The 16,430-nt window shown below is 38.0% G+C and overlaps 1 protein-coding gene across 7 annotated transcripts in view; it reads right to left on the bottom strand.

Annotated features, from left to right (window-relative positions):
• The window catches only part of GPBP1 (GC-rich promoter binding protein 1), a 76,807-nt gene that overhangs the window by 45,082 nt on the left and 15,295 nt on the right, over positions 1-16,430 (bottom strand). The gene's annotated exons all lie outside the window — the stretch shown is intronic.

A 16,430-nucleotide genomic window follows, 5' to 3' on the forward strand; every position in this document is an offset into this window, starting at 1 on the left:
GGTTATTCTTGAGGTAATGGGGTTTTATCTTGATTGTGGTTATCAAAATGTACACCATCTGTCAAAAATCAAATTGCTGGGGTGCCTGGGTGGCTCAGTGGGTTAAGCCTCTGCCTTTGGCTCAGGTCATGATCTCAGGGTCCTGGGATTGAGCCCCGTGTCAGGTGTCAGGCTCTCTGCTCAGCAGGGAGCTTCTCCCTCCCCACCATCTGCCTGTCTCTCTGCCTACTGGTGCTCTCTCTGTCAAATACATAAATAAAACCTTTAAAAATCAAAGTGCATACTTAATATTGGTTAATTTCACTACAAATAGTCTCAGTAAGCCTTATTTTTTCTAATTACAATGGTTTCATCACACATAGAGACATCAAGTGTCTCCAGATGTGACAAATTAGGATGCACATTACACCATCTATAATGTACCCTCACCCCCACCCCAGATGGAACCTGAAATCTGATCTAACTTTCACAAAGTTCAACACAGAGAAACAAATTAAAGGAAATCTGAGGGAAGTAATCCAGCAAATCCATATATATCAGAGGATACTTGATAGATGAAATCATCGTTTTTTTTCCCCCTCGACAAATAAATGGCTTTCAATATGCAGATCAAACACATGTGGGCCTTACAGAGATCCTTACTCCAATCAACCATCCTTTAGAAAATGAAAATTAGGAATCAATCAAAAATTTAAACATGAACAGAACACTTAATGACATTAAGAAATTATTACTGATTTTAGATGTGACAATGGGAGTGTGATGGTAGTAAATAAAAGACTGAAGCCTTTACAATTAAATTACACTGATACATCTGGAATCTGTTTTAAAAACCAGATAATGCTAAATGGGGATAACTGAAAAAAGGCTGCACGTTATAAATGATAGATAGTACAAGGAGATATGTAAATATACTTTTCTCTAGTTACATGTATGTCTGAAAATTTCCATAATGAAAAGGTTCATTGTTTTTTAATTATAATCATCACAATGGGTATCAAATATTTTAGGCACTAGAGCTTTTCTGCATTCTAAATTTAACTTTTTGGGAACTTCTATCAACTACATCAGTAAGTTTCAAATTTCCAGCCCAATCTTAAACAGCAACTTCATAGAAGTTTTTTGGTTGTTTTTTTTTTTTTTTTTTAAAGTAAGGCAGAAGCCAACTGAACAACTATACTCATTTTTTTTTTTTTTAAGATTTTATTTGTTTATTTGCGAGAGAGAGAAAGTACAACCACGGGGAGCAGCTGGCAGAGGGAGGGGGGAAGCAGGCTCCCGTTGAGAAAGAAGCCCAATATGAGGCTTGATCCCAGGACCCAGATCAAGACCCGAGCAAGAGGCAGATACCTAACTACTAAGCCACCCAGGCGCCCCAACAGTATTCAATACAAAGCTTAAGACTATCAATCAGTGAAGGAATCAAATTTTCTGTGCATCATAATGTCTGAGCTTATTAGTAACAAATGTTTTATATTTACAACTGCATAATCTCAAAAGTGAAATTTTTAAAAAACAAAATAATGCCATTGTTAATCTTCCCTTTTCCAAATTCTTTATTTTTATTTTAAAGATTTTATTTATTTGACAGAGAGAGACACAGCGAGAGAGGGAACACAAGCAAGGGGGAGTAGGAGACGGAGAAGCAGGCTTCCTGGTAAGCAGGGAGCCTGATGCAGGGCTCCATCCCAGGACCCTGCATCATGACCCGAGCCCAAGGCAGACGCTTAACAACTGAGCCACCCAGGCGCCCCTCAAATATTTTCTATGACACAATCCTTTAACATCCTACCAACTTGCTAAAATACTTCCAAGAAAAATTCTCAAATATTATAGAAATATTCTATTTATATAATGGCCGGATACAAAAGGTTAACACAGTAATGAAAATGTTTAAATGGTATATAAGCTTATACGAGCCACGAGCAGAAGGTGGGAAAACCTTGATACAATCTGAGTAACCTGAGACAACCAATTCCAGTAATACATTTATGAGACAAATGTTGAGTGTACCCAATTAAAATAAACCACATAAAAATTCAGGCACTCTATAAGCTCTAATTCTACTACCATCTTACAGTACATTTTGAAGTCTTCAGAAATTAAAATGGAAACTAAATGTTATTTTCATTATCTTTTGACATGAAGTTACTAAGCTCCTTTGCGATGTATGTAATAGGATGTCACTCTTAAACAAGTTTTTGTTGGAAACTCTTAAAATAAGTTTCAATAACTAAATGGAAATGGAAAACCGTTTTTACAGGTTGTACGAAATAAAAAGACAGACATTGACGAGATTCTAAAATAAAGTTTATCACTTTAAACAACAGTCAAGTGATAACTTATAAACTAAAAACAATCCCTAGGGTCAAATCACTAATCTTACCTATGCATTTCTGCAATGTCTTTAGAATTTTTAATTTTAGTTTTGAAAAAATAAAGTATGAAAACCTAATGGGAAACATTTTCATGTTCTGAAAAAAAGTAAAGAACACTATTAGCTAATATTAAGGCATTTATAGTATGAAGAAATCACCATAGGGCACCCCAAAATATGATACTTTAATGTAAGAATAGTTTTGAGCAGAAGGCATTTTAATTCCTGCAATTCCTTATCTATCGAAAAGCAGAGCCTCCAGAAAGAATTTATCAGTCTCCTCCCCTGAAGCAACTCTTCCCTACCGATATACACACAAAATCAGCACCACACCCAGACACTGCCACAAACTATCATTTCTCCCATCAATTCTTCTAAGGGCCCATTTACCTGTATCTTTCCAAAAAGTCATCTGTTTTTCCATGAAGTACCCTTCCCTGCCCCCCATGTAATTAGGTAAAGAGTTGGCAAATTCTAACCACCCCTGAGTTACTGGGAGGTAGGAGCACACTCTAATAAACTTCCATTTGTTTTTTTCTTGTTTAATCTTTCTTTTGTCAGTGTAATTTACAGGGCCCCAAGCCGGGGAATCTAGAAGGATAGAAGAAATTTTACCCCTTACCTATATAAAGCCAAGTTAAACTTTGAAAAGTACCACCCTATCACTTTCTTTTAACTACACTTGGTGCCAACCATATTCTATCTTCCTTTCCCTGTCTAATATTAGGAGCAGAACTGTGCCTCCCCGCCAACACACAAATTCATACATCCAGGTGGCAACTGCCCCACCTCTAAACAGAACCATATATAGAGATAAAGGCTTTAATGAGATGATTAACTTAAATAAGGTCGTCAGGAAGGGCCCCATTCCAATCCTGTGTCCTTGTAGGAGAAGGAAATTGGAACGCATTGAGACACCAAGACTGCACAAAAAAGAGACCACGTGAAGAGGCAGCAAGAAGGTGGCCATCCGTAAGCTAAGGAGAGAGGTCTCAGAGGAAGCCAAACATGCTGTCATCTTGATCTCGGAATTTGAGCTTCCGAAACTATGACAAAATCAATCTACTTAACCCACTCAGTTTGCAGTATTTTCTTACGACTTCCCTAACAAACGTTAAAACAAAACAAAAGGCCCCAAACTGTGTGACCTCTCCTAAGCCCCGCATCAACCAAGACTTAATACCTAATCTGATTACACTTTAAGACCCTCCCAGAAAAGGGGGCACATGAGTGGCTCAGATGGTTAAGCATCTACCTTCTGCTAAGATCATGATCCCAGGGTCCTCGCATCCAGACTCGGATCCAGACTCGTGTCCAGCTCCCTGCTCAGCAGGGAGTCTAATGCTTCTTCCTCTCCCTCTGCCCCTCCCCTACCGCTCCCTCACAACAAGCTCGCTCTCTCTCAAACAATTATTAAAAAAACAAAAACAAAAACAAAAAACCACAACCCTCTCAAAAATGAAATCTTAACTGGTCAGTCTGTAATTTCCTGGTCAGCAGTAGTGAGGTAATCACCTGACAGACCCCCTCCACCATTTCCCAATGAAAGATGAGGTAATCAATCCACTTCTTCCTTGTCCCTGGCCCCTTCTGCCTCCCATGCGTACAGCTCCTTGGAGCTCCTTTCTATTTGACAGACAGGATGCTGCCCCATTCATAAAACATTGAATAAAATCAATTTGTTGTTTAAATTTACTCGATGAATTGTTTTTTAACACAGACTAATACAAACAAGAATATCAGAAATACACTCATCAAAAATTTGTTTGTATGTATCAGGCGCCTGGGCGGCTCAGTGGGTTAAGCCGCTGCCTTCGGCTCAGGTCATGATCTCAGGGTCCTGGGATCGAGTCCCGCATCGGGCTCCCTGCTCAGCAGGGAGACTGCTTCCTCCTCTCTCTCTCTCTGCCTGCCTGTCTGCCTACATGTGATCTCTCTCTGTCAAATAAATAAAATCTTTTAAAAAAAAAATTGTATGTATCATAAAAAATTTGTATTATCAAAGGGGACTTACAGGAGACTGCCAGGAAGGGGGGGTGCAAATTAGCAGTCCTATTAACGGTAACTCTGGGTTATCAGGAATCTTCCACCAGATTCTGTTATAAGGTCTGATGTTACCATATGGACATAAACAGTGAAGATTTTAATTGCTGATAGCATGAAAATCCTAATTTCAATCTCAATCTATTTACAACCCATTCATGAATAAATGCTTGAAGTCTAAAACATCAACTATAAGAAAATTCCTAAGGGGAAAACTGGTTCTGAAAAATACTGTACATGTGTACTGTACAAGTGCATGTGCCTCACTTTAAAAAAAAAAAATCACTGGTAACGAAAAATCCAAAACAGAGTTCTTCAGATTGAAAAATGCACTTTGGGACGCCTGGGTGGCTCAGTTGGTTAAGTGGCTGCCTCCGGCTCAGGTAATGATTCCGGCCTCCTGGGATAAAGTCCCACATTGGGCTCTTTGCTCAGCAGGGAGCCTGCTTCTCCCTCTGCCTCTGCCTGCCACTCTGTCTGCCTGTGCTTGCTCTCTCCCTCTCTCTCTCTCTGACAAATAAATAAAAATCTTTAAAAAAAGAAAAAAGAAAAATGCACTTTGGCAAAAAGTACACAAATAGTAAGGTATTTCTTATTTCCTATAATGTTTTGACTTCTGAAGCCACGAAGTTTGTTTAACGTTTTCAATGAGAAACTCAAATTTCATCAGAATGAACATCAAACATATTTATAATGGTTTACATTTCAGATACCAAAAACTTTAAAAAATCACAAAGCCCGTCAAAAACATACATCATCAACCAACAGGTTAAGGCATTTTAACTAATTAAGGCAGATTTTTATGAAAGAACAGGCTTCACAGTCCAATGGTCCTGGATTCAAACCAACTCAACCACTTACTAGGCTGGATGACTTTGACAAGTTAACATCAGACTCTCTTCTCTTCACTAAAATTTAGAAACTACTACTTACCTTTCAACTTGAAAACTATTAAAGTTCTAAAAAGACAACTACCCTTGCTTGCCAAATCATCTACATAAAATCCTTTAAAAAGGTGGTTTTTCATTTAGCCAAACTGCTCAAAATCCTTCATAAGTAAGAACCGGAAGACAACTATTCAAATTCAACTTCAGTTCTCTTGAAAATAAGCCTGTGAAATGCTCCTTTCATATAAGCGTAGTTTAATGTATTAATAGATTTCATTTAAAAAGTGGGTCTTCCTCTTCCTGATTCAGGACTAAAGCCATTTACATAAGGAAACACAAGAGGGTTCCAGACTGTTAAAGTCAGAGCAAGGATGAAAGGGTATCAACATCTGGGAGTGGCCCAGCACAAGATGTCAGTGTCAAAGCAGGGTAAGGAAGGGTATTCAGGCAGAGGGACAGCCAGGGATGGGGCACTGAGCCCAAAAAAGTGAGAAAGGCATCCACGGGGGGATAGGGAGAACCAGTGAGAAAAGTCAAGATGCTAAGCAGGGAGAGATGGGTGTCCACACATGATGGTGGCAGTGGCTACAACAGAACATCATTATATACAGGGGAAATAATCAAGTAAGTATTTAGAATAATGAAAGCTAAGTTTCATTCTGTCAAAGAACACAGTAGGAACAAAAAGGGTGAAAACCAGAGCGAATTTTGTGGTACTGTACTCTATCAGTAAGATTAATGATTAATTCACAATCATATATTAATAATATTAAAATACTTACATTCACATATACCATACAAAGGTAGTATTTATGTATATATACCTCTCCCAACTCCACAACGAGAGGGTATGAGCATAGTGACTCCAATAAATAAGCATACATAACACAGAATCTTGGCTTTTTTAAAGATTTTATTTATTTTAGAGAGCAAATGCACACACACAAACAGGGGGAGTGGCAGGTGGAGGAAGAGAAGCAGGATCCCCACTGAGAAGGGAGCCTGATGAAGGGCTCCATCCCAGGACCCTGGGATCATGACCAGAGCTGAAGGCAGATACTTAACTGACCTGAGCCAACCAGGAGCTCCTCGGATCTTGACTTCGAAAAACAGATTTCCACTACACCAAAATCAGGGCTTTGAAAAATTCAAATAAGCCTAGAATATTTTATCTTAGCGAAAAGCAAGGAAATGTCCAAATAATGATTATGAGCCCTGTAGAACTTATTCTTACAGAATTATGTCTGTCTGTATAAAACCTGTCTGGGGGCTACCTAAGGAATGGCAAGAAGTACTGTTTTACCTAACATGGAAGGAAAAGCTGCTATGCTAAAGGCATTTTCCTTCAAAACAGTCTAAGGTGCATGAACCTCCTCCACCTCCCTGGGACAAAGGTTTATAACTGAGTGAACAAGAGCACACCCAAAGCATGGAAAGAAAGGCCAAGAGACAATTTTCTTTGGGAAATTAAGACACTGCAAAGAACTCCCTTCTAACAAGAGGCTTAGAAAACCACACATATGCCCAGAACAAGACACACGCTAAAAACAAACAAACAAACAAACAAACACTCTGAGAAGACCCTCTACTTTCACCTCAGATTGATTTTAAGAGTCAAAGAAAACAGGAAATGAAGACTAAGACTGTTATAAACATTGTGGCTAATCATTGAAGAAATGCCCTAACACAGACCTAATGGGCAAAGACAGGGAGAGTTACATTTTAACTTTCTATCCCTTCTTGGCTGTGGGCATGCATGGGCAACAAAACACTAGAGGAACATGGTAAAGGTAAAAGTGGGATCTTATCCGAAGAGCTCTCAGAGCAGCAGTATCCATGGACAACAGAAATAAAACTGCTATTGGACTGCACTAAAATTACTTTCTGTAAAATTTATGAACCTTTAGTCAAGTCTTATAAAAGGTTGCAACCTGTCTCAGCTGTGCTGCGAGCACTGAGTTGGTTCCTTGTTTGACCTGTGTGTGAAAAGATCTGTCATCTTTAGACAACATACTGATCCTGATGATAAACTTTTATATTTTGTTCATCATGGATTTTTTTGCATTAACTTTTAAATTTTACTAAAATAGTATCTGAAAAACCCAACAAAAAACACTAAGCCAAGGGACTACAAGCTAAGGGACAGGGACTTCAAAGACTACCCAAAACAAAGAACACAGACTTTACAAAAATAGTTTCAAAAAGTCACTGAACAAACATGCAACTACAAACCCACAGGAAGCAAACCCTGAGGATAGGGGGAAAACATTCGGTTCCCAGAGTCTCTAAATTACAATATTAAAAATGCTCAATTTTCTACAAAAAAATTACAAAGCATTCAAAGAAATATGAAAGTACGACCCACTAATGGGAGGGGGACTGAAATTATGAAGCAGTCTCTCTAATGAAACACAGACATCAACTGTCCTAAATACAAAAAGCTAAAGGAACAGAAAGCAATGTCTCAGAAAACAAAATATAAATAAAGATAGAATGAAACCAAACAAATTCTTGCACCAGAAAGTATAATAAGTGAAATAAAAATTTCACTAGACAGCTGCAGTGGAAGACCCTGAGCCAACAGAAGGAAGAATCACATTAAGTGGAAGATAGGTCAATTAGAGTTATCAGCCTGGGGCAGGAAGGGAAAAAAACTACAGAGTCAAACCTCAATTTTGACCTCAAACCTTCTAGCTGTATTCTTCTTTCCAGCTTGTCTCTTGGTTCAGTTGAAAGACCCTGAGGGCAAACCCAGAAGGGAACAGGAACTACCCTCTCAGGCAATAAGGACTATTCTGAGCTAGCAAGACACCTCTGTCAGTGAACGACTCCCAGATAGTGATCAATTTGACCTTCACTGCCTACCTACCTGCACATACCAACTCATCTTTGCCGCACATTCTTCTTATATAAACCTGTAAGTATTTTTGGCTTTTTGGAGACAGTCTTTGAGTGACTAGTCCACAGTCTTCCTGGTGTTGGCCTCACTGAAATAAATCCCTTCGTTTCATCACTATTCGTATCTGCCTTTGGATTCTGTCAGCATTGGCAACTAGGTGAACCTAGTCTGTTTGGGACCCCCGAACACAGATGTTCTTGCACCTCTGCACCCCAGCTACAAAAAGACCTATGGGACATCATTAAGCATACCAACATACACATAGTGAAAGTATGTAACATATACATACTACCTATTAAAATTTCAACATCTTTTTTTGCACAGAGAAGCCATTCTCAAATTCATTTGCAACTGCAAGGGATCTCAAACATCCAAAACAATACTAAGGAAAATAAAGTTACAAGACTCACATTTCTGTGTTTCAAAACTTAATACAAAGCTACAAAAAGAAAATCACAATGGCATAAGGATAGATACATAAACCAATGGGATGGAACTAAGAGTCCAGAAATAAAGTCATATATGTATGGTCAGTTAATTTTTTACCAAAGCACTAATATCATTTAATGGGGGAAAGAATGGTCTTTTCAACAAATGGTGCTGAGACAAATGGATATTCAATGGACTCCCATTCAGAACATATATGAAAATAAACTTCAAAACGAATCAAAGACCTAAGTATAAAAACTAAAACTACAAAGCTATCAGAAGAAAACATGGAGGCAAAGCTTCATGATCTTGGATTGAACCATAGATTTTTATATATGACACAATTAAAAAATTTTATTTATTTAATAGAAAAAAATGGCCTTCATATAAATATAAACTTCTGTGGCAAAAGATAGTATCCAGAAACTGAAAAGACAGATAAATGAATGAATGAAAAAAACTGCATAAAGTATTTGCATATTGTATCTGATAAGGGTCTAGTACCAAAAATATATAAAGAACTCTTACAACTCAACAACAAAGACAAACATCCGAATTTTAAAGTGGGCAAAGGACGTGACAGACATCTCCCGCACCGGCACCCCATCTCCGGCCACCACTAAAAAAGAACAAGGGAAAGAAACAGTATATAGCAAATACTGATGAAATTATGGGAGAAACTGGTATGCTTGTACATTGTTAGTGGGAAGGTAAACTGGTGCACACACAATTTGGAAAAGTTCAGTTAACTCGTTAAAAAGTTAAATATATACCATATGACCCAGCAATACCATAAATATACATACATGGATATATACCCAAAGGAAGTGAAAATGGGTATTCAAGTATTTGTACACCAGTGTTTAATACCAGATCTATTTACAATAACCAAGAGGAGGAAGTATACCAAATGTCCATCAATAAATCAACAAATAAACAAAATGTGGTATAGATATATTCATTATAAAGGAATGGTAAAGGGTTAACCTCAAAAACATGCTAAGGGAAAGAAACCAGACCAAAGATCACGTATTGCACAATTCCAATTATATGAAATATCCATGAGTAAATCCATAGAGATGAAAAGCAGACCGGTGTTTGCTAAGGATAGCAGAGAGAGAGAGAGAGGAATGGGGAGTTCTGCTAAATGGATACAGATTTTTCTTTTTCGGTGACAAAATATACTGGAATTTAATAAAGGTGGCTTGACACCAGTGTGAATGTACTAAATGCCACTGAAATGTATGTTTTAAAATGGTTAACTTCATGTAACAAGACTTTCATTTCAATAAAAATAAAGAGTGCTATATTATAACCCCCGGAATCCAGATATAAAAGCGTACATACACTGAAAAGTTAAAGGAAGAGGTGGTTATTTATACAATTTCTAAGTACCTCCTACACCCCCAAGATAAAAAGAAAACCACTTATTACAATTTTGCAGTGAAATAGTCAGGCAAATACCCTGGGAAATCCTTAATGAACAAATCAAAGTGAACATCCTTAGTTATAGAACAAACTGAAATCATGTGCCAAGTGACAGAACGCAATGAGCAAAGAGAGCACTGCTTTACTTCTGTAATATTCTAGCCAAAGATGCATAACCCAAAGCAGCACAGCCTGTCTGAACTTGAGAAATGCCAACTAGAGAAACATTATACCACAATAACTGTCCCATAATCTTCATGCATCAGGTTATAAAGGGAAAGTCAGTTTTAAAAAATGATCAGTGTGTGTAACACATGCTCATCCTAAATCTTTTGTGAGTCACATTTTATCTTTTGAAAACTGTATGACATTTTGTTCCACTGAATTTTGTTTTCATTGCTGTAATACCGTAATGAATCTCTATTGATATTTAGTAGACATGGGGGCGCCTGTGTGGCTGTCGTTAAGCATCTGCCTTTGGCTCAGGTCATGATCCCAGGGTCCTGGGATCAAGCCCCACATCAAGCTCCCTGCCCAGTGGGAAGCCTGCTCCTCCCTCTCTCACTCCCCCTGTTTGTGTTCCCTCTCTCGCTGTGTCAAATAAATAAATAAAAACCTTTAAAAAAAGAGTATTTAGTAGACACATATTAACTGCTAAGGGATTTACAGACCTTCCTAATAAAAACTAGAAGAAGCCCATCCCCTGTAGATTCTGATTCCACAGGTCTTAAATAGGAAGGCAGCTATGCTCACCACTATACCAACACCACAGGTCTTAAATAGGACCTAAAATTATGTTGTTGTTGTTGTTGTTTTTAAAGATCTTATTTATTTATTTGATAGAGACACAGTGAAGGGGGAACACAAGCAGGGGGAGGGGGAGAGGGAGAAGCAGGCTTCCGCTGGGCAGGAAGCTCAATGCGGGGCTCCATCCCAGGACCCTAGGATCATGACCTGAGCCGAAGGTAGACGCTTAATGACTGAGCCACTCAGGTGCCCCTACAATTCTGTTTTAAACCAGCATGTAAAGTGATGATCATCAGGAAAGGGTGGTAAATACTACAATAAACATCAATTAAAAAAATCCTTGCCTAAGGAAATGGCGTCTAAAGGAAAATACTCTGTTTTTTTTAAAGGAAAATATTCTATTGCTTGGCTAATTGTTTACAGTTTGGACCATGAAAAAAGGTCCAGTATCTTCTGTTATCAATATACTTAAAATTACAGATTAGACAAATATAATATTGGGGCGCCTGGGTGGCTCAGTCTGCCTTCTGCTCAAATCATGATCCTGGAGTCCTGGGATTGAGCCCCCAATCCCGCTCCCTGCCCAGCGGGAAGCCTGCTTCTCCCTCTCCCTCTGCTGTGTCCCCTCTCTCACTGTGTCTCTCTCTGTCAAATAAATAAATAAAATCTTTAAAATATACATATATGTAACAGTAATAAATTCCGCAAGAAATCAAGAATATTACAAATTTCCATCCTTTAAGAAGTTTCATCTTCATGTTTAACCTGGAATTTTCTTAGACCATTTTCCTCCTCAGTTTGCCCTTTTAAAAAAAATATAAATTGGGGCACCTGGGAGGCTCAGTGAGTTAAGGCCTCTGCCTTCACCTCGGGTCACGATCTAGGGTCCTGGGATCGAGCCTCACATCGGCTCTCTGCTCAGCAGGGAGCCTGCTTCCTCCTCTCTCTCTCTGCCTGACTCTCTGCCTACTTGTGATCTCTATGTCAAATAAATAAAATCTTTAAAAATATATATATATTTATTTATGGGGCACGAGGGTAGTTCAGTCATTAAGCATCTGCCTTCCGCTCAGGTCATGGATCAAGCCCCACATCCTGCTCCCTGCTCAACAGCAAGCCTGCTTCTCTCTCTACCATTACCCCTGCTTGTGCTCCCTCTCTAGCTGTCTCTCCCTCTGTGTATGTGTCAAATAAATAAATAGAATCTTTAAGAAGTATGTATTTATTTGAGAGAGAAACCATGGGAGCAAAAGCAAAAGCAAATGGGGGAGGGGCAGAGGGAGAGAATCACAAGCAGACTCCCAGCTGAGGGCAGAACCTGACAAGAGGCTCAATCCCAGGAACCTAAGATCATGACCTGAGCCAAAATCAAGAGTGGGATACTTAAACAACTGAGTCACACAGGCGCCCCCTCAGTTTACCTCTTAAAATTGTTCAAAGTCTATCCATACTTTGCTTAAAAAAAAAAAAAAAAAAAAAAAAAAAAGAACTGTGATAGTTAAAACTGTTACACATAAAAATTGCTATGTTCACCCTCCAAAAAGCATTTTAAAGAGAAAAAGAGAAAAAAGCATTACTGGAAAAAAGATGCTTCTGATTCTCAAGTTTCTAGACTACTAAGATAAAATGTAAAATACACAAGATAAATCAAGAGCTGTGAAACTTAAAATGAACAGACTTAATTTTCATATAAAATTCACTACCAAAAAATATAAACCCTACTCTATAAACAAATTTTTACTCAATGAGCTTCTCTTTCCTCATAAGACTGAACTAGGTTAAGTCATCCCTGGAATTTTTTCTAACTCACCTTACGAGAGACTCTTTTTCTTATAAGGGTTGGTAATGGTACATTTTAATTAAGAATTATACTGCAGGGCACCTGGGTGACTCAGTGGATTAAGCCACTGCTTTCGGCTCAGGTCATGATCTCAGGGTCCTGAGATCAAGTCCCGAATCAGGCTCTCTGCTCAGCAGGGAGCCTGCTTCCCTCTCTACCTGCCTCTCTGCCTACTTGTGATCTATGTCTAATAAATAAATAAATAAATAAATAAACTTTAAAAAAAATTATACTGCAAACAAACTGGAATAAATTGGAATAAAACTGAATTCAAATAAATACATTTACTCAATAGCCGATGTGGTCAAAGCAAAGTGCTAAACAGTGAAGATTTTCAAAAGGCTCAAGAGGGCAGTCCTCCTAGGAACATTCTAGGGGAGTTAATAATTGTTAAAAAGAAAAAGAAAAAAGGTGAACCCTCAAATCCATTATCAGGGAAGTTGAGGGATAAGCAAATTATTTACCTGAAGTATTTACCAAGAGAAAAATATCAAAGTTACAAGGGTTCAAAAGAGGTAAACGGATACACTTAAAAAAAGAACAAAAGATATACTGGGGTCAGCTTAAACATGTTCTCTGAAAAGAGGGCAGATTCACCAGAGATAAGTAATTTACCCCTAAGCTACACAGCCAGTAATGCCAAGACCTGGACAGAAAGAACTCTAGATCCTTCTGCCTCAAAAAGTCACGTTCTTTTGTTCACTATCAGTATCTCTCATATGCTCGCACACAAATTACTGAACTCACTCTCCTGCTCTGCCCTACTCCCACCTCCAAACCCCCTCACCGCCCCAAATATATTTCAGAAAGTAACCAAAGTAACTTTTCTTCAAGTTTCATTTTACTTTATAAACTTAGGAAGATTCTCCTTCCCATAAAGAAACATTTCTGATATATCTGTTTGCTGAATGACAGAATTCATCAACAAACATTTATGGAGCAGCTACTCTAAGCCAGCACTTTAATTCTCCTCCACAAGAATGTATACCATTATGAAGGAACAGAAGGAGGAAGAAAATGAAGAAAATAGAACGATTAGCTCATTTTTCCTGGTACCAGAAGTGGCAATTACAGGTTTAAAAAAAAAAAAAAAAGCCATACTTAATGGTAAGGATCATCCTCAAACTACTAAAATGTGAAATACGGCAGACTAAATTATGATAATATCAAATTAATTCCATAATTGGTTACAGTATGCTGAAACTCCTCATTAGACTTATTTACAAAGAGCAGGAAAAATCCTGAATTTGAGGACTGAAAGGACAGAAAATCACTAACAGAAGTTAATTGTAAGAAAGAGAAAATGTGGGAAAAAATTTTATTATCACAGAAGGGAGAAGGAAGGCCTTTCTAAGTCGACACACAAAACAAATGATAAAAATTATACTTATATCGCAATTGTAAGCACGAACACAAAAAGCATTCTACATGACAAAATTCACAACCAAGGTCAAAGAAAACAGCATGAGGGAAATGCTTATCACAAACAGCACATACAAAGGATTGACTTCCCTTCATACATCAAATGTTCCTACATATCAAGAGAACACTTTAAAAAATCATATAAAGAGTTGACAGAAAAGGGTCTTACATATGAATATTTTCATTCTAATTCAAAAGAAAAAGGCAAAATGCCCAAGAAAAAAGTCTGATACCACATTAATGCTAAACTGTTAAGTTGGTATACCTCTATGGAGAGCAATTTAACATAGCTCTCAAAATTACACTCAGAAATTCCACTTAGAAGAATGTACCCCAGGGAGGTCTAGGTGGCTCAGTCAGTTAAGCGCCTGACTTTGGCTCAAGTCATGATCCCAGGGTCCTGGAATAGAATCCCACATCCGGCTCCTCCCTCACTCAGAGGGAGCCTGCCTCTCTCGCTCTTTCTCTCTCTCTCACAAATAAGCAAATAAAATCTCTTAAAAACAAAAAAGAAAATGTACCCCACATTTACAAGGATATTAGTATTGTTTCGAACAGTACAAAAAAAAAAAGAAAGAAAGAAAGAAAAGAAAGCACAGCGAAAGAGATCTGGTTAATCAGACAGTAAACCACCAATATAAAAAGAATAGGGAAGCTTTACATATACAAATATGGAACAACCTCCAAGATATGTCCTTAAGTAAAAAAGCTATAGAGCAAGGTGGACCTCATGTTACTACTTATATTAAAAAGAATAAAATGTGCTTATATACATATAAAGTCTCTCCAGAAAAATACATAAACTTAAGAATGATTTCTTCAGCTAAGAACTACAGCTGGGAAATAGGCATGAGGGGGTGACTATTTTCTAAAAACCCTTGTACTTCTTGTAATTTGCACTGGGTACATTTATGCGAAGTAATTTTAAATACTCTTTACTCTGACTCAACTTTATCATTTCTTGAATCCTCTAACATTACCAATCTTTTTCTGAAGAAAGACTAAAAGGCAGCAAACAAGCTTCAACAAATGAATTTAGAAAATATGCCTAACATTATGAACTAGTCATTTCAGAAACAGTTCAGAGACAGGATCCTTGATTTGAAATGAAAAATTTGGAAATTCAAGTACCTTATCTTTTTTATTATGAAGACAAAAGCCTAAAATATATACTGAATACATAAACATGCATACACAAACATACACATGCTATTAACTAGGCAATTTGTTTAGGGCTTTGGCATAATCTTGTCAAAAAACAAAACAAAATAGAACACCAGGTTTTTATAGAGGGGCACCTGGGTGGTTCAGTTGGTTAAGTGTTTGACTTTGGTTCAGGTCATGATCTCTCAGGTCTTGGGATCAAGCCCTGCATCAGGCCCCCAACTCAGTGGGGGAGTCTGCCTTCTCCCTCTCACTCTGCCCCACCCACCTCTCATGCGCATGCACACACGTGTGCTCTCTCTCAAATTTTTTAAAAATCTTTAAAAAAAAAGTTTTTTATACAGATGTGAAACACATTTTAAAGTTCCCAATGTCAGAGTGTTAAGTGAAGCTCTTAACCACAGAACACATACACAATTACTGTAAAACTAACGGAGAATATGTTAGGGTATACAACATTTTAGCCTTAGTAACAACTATTTAGGTAATTCTCTATATTCTGAGTCTAATTTTTAGTTTCACATGTTAGGCACTGCCCTGACCTACAGCTATAACAAACCTTACACAAAATACACATCTTAATCTCTCAAACACAGAAGAAACACATTCTCCCAAACACAGTTTGAGCTACCACTGCAATCATAACTTGCTTTCTACTAACCTAAGCCAACTCTGTTAGCAAAAGACTCTGCCCTCTTATCAAACTGTCTTTGAAGGTCCTAATTTAAAGGACTAAGTTGAAAACGTTTTCACTCACATTTTCCCATTTCCACAATGTCCCTATAAGAACTCATTTTAATGGAAGAGACCAAAGGGTAATTCATGTGAAAAATCTGAAAACTACCAGTTGACTTAGAGGGAAAAACAAAGGCAACTAAATTACATATGGAAAGTCCTTAAGACATCTCACTATGCATTTTTCTTTTTTTAAGATTTTATTCATTTATCTGACAGAGACCACAAGCAGGCAGAGAGGCAGGCAGAGAGAGAGGCAGGCTGAGCAGAGAGCCCTATGCGGGGCTCGATCCCAGGATCCTGAGATCATGACCTGAGCCGAAGGCAGAGGCTTTAACCCACTGAGCCACCCAGGCGCCTCTAAGATTTTTTTTTTTTTTAATAATCTCCACATCCAACATGGGGCTCAATCTCACAACCCTAAGATCAACAGTCAACACTCCCTACTGACTGAGCCAG

This window comes from Mustela erminea, chromosome 3 (assembly GCF_009829155.1).
Source record: "Mustela erminea isolate mMusErm1 chromosome 3, mMusErm1.Pri, whole genome shotgun sequence".
NCBI classification, from domain to species: domain Eukaryota; kingdom Metazoa; phylum Chordata; class Mammalia; order Carnivora; family Mustelidae; genus Mustela; species Mustela erminea.